General features: G+C 45.7%; 1 protein-coding gene across 1 annotated transcript in view; it reads right to left on the bottom strand.

Annotated features, from left to right (window-relative positions):
* XPNPEP1 (X-prolyl aminopeptidase 1) overlaps window positions 1–4,123 on the bottom strand; it is a 39,026-nt gene extending 34,903 nt beyond the window's left edge. Inside the window, exon 1 of the mRNA XM_065407605.1 lies at window positions 4,087–4,123. The gene's annotated coding sequence lies outside the window, so the exon portion shown is untranslated. The remainder of the gene's footprint in view (window positions 1–4,086) is intronic.
* Between the last annotated feature and the right edge of the window lie 3,869 nt (window positions 4,124–7,992).

Consider the following 7,992-nt stretch of genomic DNA (forward strand, 5'->3'; position numbering starts at 1 on the left):
AAGTATTCTCACACTTCTTATCAAACTGTCTGTACTGAGCTATCTTGATTATCACTTCAAAAGTTTTTTCTCTTACTTAATTGGCCTCTCAGAGTTGGTAAGACAACTCCCACCTGTTCATGCTCTCTGTATGTGTGTATATATATCTCCTCAATATATGTTTCACTCTATATGCATCCGAAGAAGTGGGCTGTAGCCCACGAAAGCTTATGCTCTAATAAATAAATTAAGCACACTGTCTTAGTACTTCTGCACCAGCCCCTGTGGATTGTAAGGGCCTGATCCATTTCCCATTGAACTCAGTGGCAAAACTTTGGTGTCAACAGGGCAAGGATCAGGCCCCATAATTCCGGTTTCCAGCTTCTTGCCCTCTTGTTTTCCTTGTTGTCTCCCATTTTGGTTCTTTGGCCAATGTTAAGGCTGAGAGATGAGGCTTAATCCTTTAGGGTCAGATCCTGTAAACACTTGTGCAAATGTTTTCTCACATCAGTAAGTTACTCATGTGTAATTGTGCGATACACTGGCCTAGCATGCATCATCTGCACTCCTTCTAGGAGCTGGCACCAGCCCCTATATACCTTCTCCTTTAGCTCCAGTGGTAGAGTTCGGCAGTGCTGATGTCAACGTTTCCAGGTTCAATTCCCATTGTGGGTCGTGGTGTCTGCACGCAGCCATGGTTTGTTACATATGCAGGAATGAGCCCTTACTCCTTACCTCACCCTGCTGTGCACAGACATTGTAGTTTATATTCTACAGGAGCACGGACTGCCCTGAGTGGCTCTGTCCATTTGCTGCACCCATATGAATCACCTAAGGGTGCAGTTTTCTGGCTTGAGCTGCAGTGCAGTGGTGATAGTCGCAGTTTGTCTGGCATTGGACCGTGAAGAAAATCCTGTCTCGTCTTTCCTTAACCAGAAGCATAGTGGCTGCTATACAGGGTCTCAAATGGGGATAGCAGGACAAGAGAGGGGCAAAGAGGGGGGGAATGGGAGATGATATCTTGCCGGTCCCAATCAAGAAGTAGATGAGGGTACAGACCATTAAATATAAAAAGGTTATCCACCAAGGCACCCACGTTGGTGCGTTATTTACTCTCACATTCTATTTCGTGCAGCCCTATTAAAGCACATTTTAAAAAGAAGGTTTATCATCCAAAAAACTAGTAGCTCAGGATTTTTTATATCACGGGCACCCGTCCTTTCTGGCACGGACGGCCCCGTTGCCAACTTGTCATGAGCATTTGTCATGCAGTGAATCCCCACCTGTTTTATTGTGTTAGCAAAAATAAACATAGCGCAGCCAGAAGTTATGGGCTTGAGGCAGAAATTAGTGGGTGAGGTTCCCTGGCCTGTGTTAGGCAAAAGGTGAGACCAGGTGATCATAAGGGTCCTTTCTGGCCTTGAAATCTGTGGGCAGGTCTACACTACAGACGTGCATCGGTGCCGCTGTAGCGCTTCTGGTGAAGAGCTCTCCCGTCAACTTAATAAGTCCACCTCCGTGAGAGGCGGTAGTTATGTGGGCAGGAGGTAGGGTTGCCAACTTTCTAATCACAGAAAACTAAACACCCTTGCCCTGCCCCCTGCCCCACCTCTGCCTCAAGGCCCCACCCTCCGCTCACTCCATCCCCCTCCCTCTGTTGCTCGCTCTCCTGCATCCTCACTCACTCGCGCATTTTCACCAGGTTGGGGCAGGGGGTTGGGGTATAGTTGGGGGTGCGAACTCTGGGGTGGGGCCGAGAATGAGGGGTTTGGGGTGCGGGAGGGGGTTCCGGGGTGGGACAGGGGTTTGGAAGAGTGTGAGGGCTCCGGCTGGGAGTGCAGGCTCTGGGGTGGGGCCAGGGATGAGGGGTTTGGGATGCATGAGGGGGCTCTGGGCTGGGGCTGAGGGGTTTGGAGTGTGGGAGGGGACTCAGGGCTGGGGTAGGAGGTTGGGGCACAGTGGCGGGAGGGGTGTGGGCTCCGGGAGGGAATTTGGGTACAGGAGGGGCCTCAGGGCTGGGGCAGGGGGTTAGGAGGCAGCGAGCCCAGCGCTTACCTCAGGTGGCTCCTGGGATGCAGCGACATGGCCCTCTGGCTCAGGGGCGGCCAGGTGGCTCTGCATGCTGCCCCTGCCCACAGGCACCACCCCCTCAGCTCCCATTGGCCATGGTTCCCAACCAATGGGAGCTGCGGAGCCAGTGCTCAGGGCAGGGGCAGCGCGCAGAACCCCCGTGACCGTCCCTGAGCCGGGGATATGTTGCCGCTTCTCAGGAGCTGCGCGGAGCCGGGTAGGGACTCGCCTACCAGCCCCGCTGCACCGCCAACCGGACTTTTAACGGGCCAATCAGCAGCGCTGACCAGAGCCGCTAGAGTACCTTTTCGGCCGGGTGTTCCGGTCGAAAACCAGACAACGGCAACCCTAGCGGAAGAAGCTCTCCCACCGACGTAGCTTTGTCTACACGGGGCAGGGGGTTAAGGTTAGTATAACTACATGGCTTCGGCATGTGGATTTTTCACTGAGCGAAGCAGTTATACCGAAGTAAGTGGGTAGTGTAGATCTGAGCTATGAAACGGACACAGACGTAGAATTCTGCATAGGTCATTTCTGTCTCTAACTTCAGTTAGTTCATACAGGGCATCTCCCTAGGGCCAGTACAGGTAGTGTCGTGCAGTGCAGGTAGTGTCGTGCAGTGCAGGTAGTGGCGTGCAGTGCAGGTAGTGGCGTGCAGTGAATCCCTGCTTGAAAATAATGGCACACGAGAGATGGATCTTAGTTAGTCACATTTTTGTCTACCTAATCTATTTTTAAAAGTCCCAAACACTTATTATTTTAATGTACAATTTCTACTGCAGTAGCGCTTAGAAACCCCAGCTGAGTTCAAGGCCCCATGCTTGTCACTGCACAAACACATAAGAGGGGCCAGTCCCTGCCCTACAGAGCTTACAAGCTACATAGAAAGACAGGGAAAAAAGGGTGGGAGAAATGAAATAGTATTATCTCCATTTTACAGAGAGAACTGAGATTAAGTGATTTGCCAAAGGTCACACCGGAAGTCTGTGGCTGAGTCAGGACTTGCCCCAAGATCTTCTGAACCCACTCCAACACCTTAATCACGTGATCATCCTTCCTCTCCTAACCAAGGGGAACAAGCCACACGTGGTGCTTGTGAGCTGTTCTTCTGCCTGTCTGCAGCAAGGCACAGTATTTTTATTCTACAAATACATTTTGGAAGGAAAAAAGAGAAAACAAACCCCAAATGCTAATACGTACCCTGGGTGAAATCCTGGCCCCAACAAAGCCAATGGCAAAAATCCCATTGACTTTCAATGGGGCCGGGATTTCACCCTCTAGCTATTTCCACAGCAAGCTTCCAAGGCTATGTACTGTTTGTACGCGATGGTGTACAGTGTCTTATTCTGATCACTCTTTTCTGTCCCATATAATGAGCTGATCATTTCCCTTCACTGAGGATAGATGTCCACAAGAAGACAGAAACAATCTGACGGACAGTTAGAAAAAGAAAGGAAACCCTTCCCTTAACTCTTAAGGACACAGTTCCCTTTCTGGGCATGTGCTTTGTCCCCACAAGCCTGAAATAGAAACTGATGGTGATACACTGATTGCAGAAGCAAAGAACAAGGGTTTGATTAACTGCTAATGAATCCTGCAAGTGACAAGCGAAAGATTCGGAAGAAGGCAGGAAAGACTGTCCCCAAGCACAAGCCTAATAAAAAGTCTGCAGTGCAATATTAGAAACTCAGATCTATTAGCAGTGAAACCCATATGAAGGATGTCATCAGTAACTCCTGCTTTCTAAGTAACCATTTTAAAGTATCCCCAAGGTTTCCAGTAGAATTCTTGTCATTGTTTCCTTGGAGGGTCATTTAACCTGGTCACTCTGTATTTTTAAGAGCATAGCTGACCTTTCCCCTCAGCAGTAAATATAATCATGTGTTAAGTTAAAATCACTTCTCTGTAATTATTTACTCACTCAGTGATTAAAACCAAGTGGCACTGAAATTAAAGTAATTGTCCCACTAGTGAAAGATGCAACCAAATCCTCCACCTTGACGTTTCAAAGCCATCAAATAACCATAGCCACATTACCTGCTCTCTGTAGCTTTCCCCTCAAGTCCTGATTCCTCTGGCCTTTGATGGAACAAATACCAGTTGGCCCTTTGCTCTCCCTTAACAAGCTCAGCCGTGCCTGAGAAAGCAAAGGGCAAATATGAATGGTCTACCAGACTTTGGCCACAATAAACTTTCTTATCCCACAATGCACAGCTTTGAAGGCACGAATGTTACAGTACAGGAAACTTCCACCTAAGATTCTAGACCAGAGATGCTCATACTGTGGCCCATGCACACTGGTGGTCTGCATAGCACTTGATGGTGGTCCATGGACAGCTGGAAACTCAGAAGATGCATCCTCTTTAGATCCATCTTCTATTATACTACAAGAAAAGCAACTAAAAATACATTAAGACTGGGATTTTCAAAGGAGTTTAGTGAAACAAAGACACCCAAAACCACTGAATTTCAGTCTCAGCTTCAACACTTTTTTCAGACTCCTTTCCCATGTAAGTAACTGCTGCAGTTATTACTTAGATGTTATATGATTGTGAGGAAGGAAGGAAGTTCACATCCGTGAGACATGAGCTCTATTAAGATGGTCTCGACCCTATGAAAAGTATGACATACCCAGTGCTAGCGATCTCTCTTATACTTCTCTTGTGTTAATCTGTTGATGGATACACTGTATACTGCTGGTGCAGCATGTAATGTCAGTGACCGCACAGATAATGTATTCAGTCATCAAGCTATAATAATTTAATCCTCGCATTCATATATAGCTTCACACATTCGAAGCACTGTATAGACATTAAGCTTCACAGCAAGCCCATGAGGTAGATTAGTGTTCCCTTCCCCATTTTACAGTGGAGAAACTGAGGCAGAGTTGCAGTAACATCAGTAGGGCCAATCAGCGAGTAAGTGGCAGTCAGGACTAGATCTCAGGACTTCCTAGTGCCTAATGCAGTGTGCATTCTACTAATTTAAATCATCAAATAGACTCACGTCTCTTTTATCAAAATGCTAAGCCTATATCTCTAATCCATGTTCAGCAGTACATTTCTGCTTTATTAAGCCTGCTCGTGTTTAGAATGTGTGTGTGTAAACATGCACTGACAGCTTAAACATACAAAGCAAGTTTCTGTGCAGAAAAATGGCAGATCAGGTGCTTGTCCTCTATGGAGGGTTATATCATACAGCTTTATTTTGGAAATAACTCATTTTGGATGAAAGGAACAAAGAAAATTGGGACAAATCATATTTTCCTGTCATAAAAGATTTTAGTCTAATATTATCCTTGGTCAAGTCATCTATAGACTTTTCCTATCTTGACAGAATGGGCTTAACTGACAGCACCAGGAAACCATTCATAAAATAGGAGACAGTAGCCAATGGCTCTATTGTGCAGAGATAACTTATCCTACCACATTAAGCAGGTAATGTTTGGATTGCAATCTTGCATGTCTAGCCCCAATATATGGGTCATGTAATAAATCTAATATTATTGGAGATTTGTTTTTAATTTCTATTCAGCAACTCTGATTTATCGAGTATTTTCTGTGTGCAAGACAAAATGTAACAGTATCTGTTTGCACAAATGCACATGATACAGCTGGAAGGTTTGTCGCTATGACTCCGATCCTGTAGACATTTTGTGCATGCTCAACTTTAAACATGCAAGTAATTTCATTGAAGTCAATGACTACTCACAGGCTTAATGTTGAGCCCATTAGTAAAGGTTTGTAGAAGCAGAAGATAAGTTCTCATGTGTCTACAGGATAGCACATAGGTTAGAGGCGGGCCTAAATTTTCAAAATTGATAAGTGACTTTGGGGTGCCTTACTTAAGACCCCTTACAGGGGCCAGATTTTCAGAAAGCACTGACCACCAACCCTCTGAAAATCAGGCTGCTTTAAACCATCTCAAGCAGGGGCACTGGAACTAGGGTGCAGCACTTCCCTCCACCCTGGCTTGAAGTAATAATAGCAACCAAATGCTGGGCTTCCAAGCACCCCCTCTATCAAAATTGTTCCACCCCTCCCCCCATCTCAAGTTGTGCACCCAAAAATTTAGGCACCCCAAAATCATCACTAGTCACTTTTGAAAATGTACACCACGCAACTTACCTTTTATTATTGTTTTATGCCAATGCATCTGAAATTAAAAACAAATAGCCCGCTCTTACCAGTTTAAAAACCATGTATGTTTTTTTTCTGAGTAGCCATTTTATGTTAATGAAAAGCTGTGAGTAGCTGGGACATGGAAGAGGGTTAGGATTGTTGATAAGACATGGTATAATCTGTGTGTTATAAAAAAATGAAATGCGCACAATATATTGACATTCAGATTCCAAGGCAGACGCTGTCTAAAAATAAAAATTCTGGGACTATTACCATTGTCAGTTCAAATGGTGTATTTATTCCATGCCCTAGATATTCTGTCTTTTTATTCTGTGTACAGCCCTGCTCCATGACTGGGGCTTCTAGGCATTATGGCAATACAAATAGTAAATAAATAAATAATAACAGTAATCATAATTAATCATTCACACCACATTCATCTCCATGATAGCTGAGCCTCAGGGATAGTGTTTGTCACAATCTAAATGAAACGCTTCTATTCTTCCACGGGGCAGGACATACTTGGGATCTGCACTGACTATAGCCCTTTAGAGAAAAATCGATATCTAGCACTAAGCTTACAAAATATATGTATCAGTGATGTGTGATTATTGGTGCCAGATTGCCCAACTATGCCTAACATTTACTTTCATACCGATATGCACATGTGAGGTCTAAAACTTTGGTATTAAAAGGGGCCATATATTAATAAAATGTAGCAATCTCTTTTCAAGGACAAAAATCTAATATCCCTTCTCTGTTCTATAGAACATTGCTAAACCAAAAAAAGGCTAGAACTGAAACTGACAAAGTTATCAGCAACTCTTACAACACCTCCCTCCCCCACACATAAACCCTATACACAGAGACATAGTCCAGACTTCCCAAGGGACAGCATCTGCTTTCTTAAGCCATACAGGATCCCATACATAAAGACTTCATGCTTCAGCTCCTCTTTCCTGTTACTCAGTGTCTGGGGAAATGAGCCTGAAATGCTGCAGTCTGAAGTAGGCTCTGTTTGGGTAAGACACACAGAAGCTGGCTTTATCTAGCCAGCTGTGCAAACATGAAAAGTCGAAAGCCCCCCTGGGGCTTTTTGCACACATCTCCCTGCACTGGATCTTGTTTGTTACCTTTGTCACCCTGTTTAGCACCATCAGGTTCTCCCCCCACCCCCCTGCAGCCTTCTTGGTGAAGGAGCTCCCCCAATGTGCACCTGGCGGAGGGCTCCAAAAGGTGCCCTGTCTCCTGCGTGCAAAGGATGCCGCTGGGCTCTGCACCCCTCAATTGCCTCACCTGGGATTGTCACTGCTTCCTGGAGGCTGCCATGCAAAATTGACGTCCCAGGCCACGTGGGCAGTCCAGGCTGAAGCAAGGGGTGGAGCTAGCGTCTTCCAGTGACATCACCAGAGCCTCCGCAAGCTTCTGCTGACATCAGTAGCAATCAGGCAGGCTCCCATTCATTCCCTCCATTAAAGATTCAGGCAGGAGACATGCAGAGGGGCTGGGCTCGTTGCTTGCACAGAACAGCTTTAGAAAGGCCACACCTAGACTGTGCAGCTCTTCATGGCTGTGGTCTCTCTCTCCAGCAGCAGTATTTTGAAATCCTCTGCAAATTGTGTCAAGTATCAGCCGGGTAGCCGTGTTAGTCTGGATCTGTAAAAAGCAACAGAGAGTCCTGTGGCACCTTTAAGGCTAACAGAACTTTTGATCTGCAACTGATCTGCAAATTGTGTCTCCTCAAAGGGAGGGACTGTTAATAAAGCAGGAGAAAAGGAGAGAGCTGTTACATTTTTCAGTTGTGCCTTTAAAAAAAAAAAAA

The sequence above is a fragment of the Emys orbicularis genome, chromosome 7 (assembly GCF_028017835.1).
Source record: "Emys orbicularis isolate rEmyOrb1 chromosome 7, rEmyOrb1.hap1, whole genome shotgun sequence".
Lineage (NCBI taxonomy): Eukaryota > Metazoa > Chordata > Testudines > Emydidae > Emys > Emys orbicularis.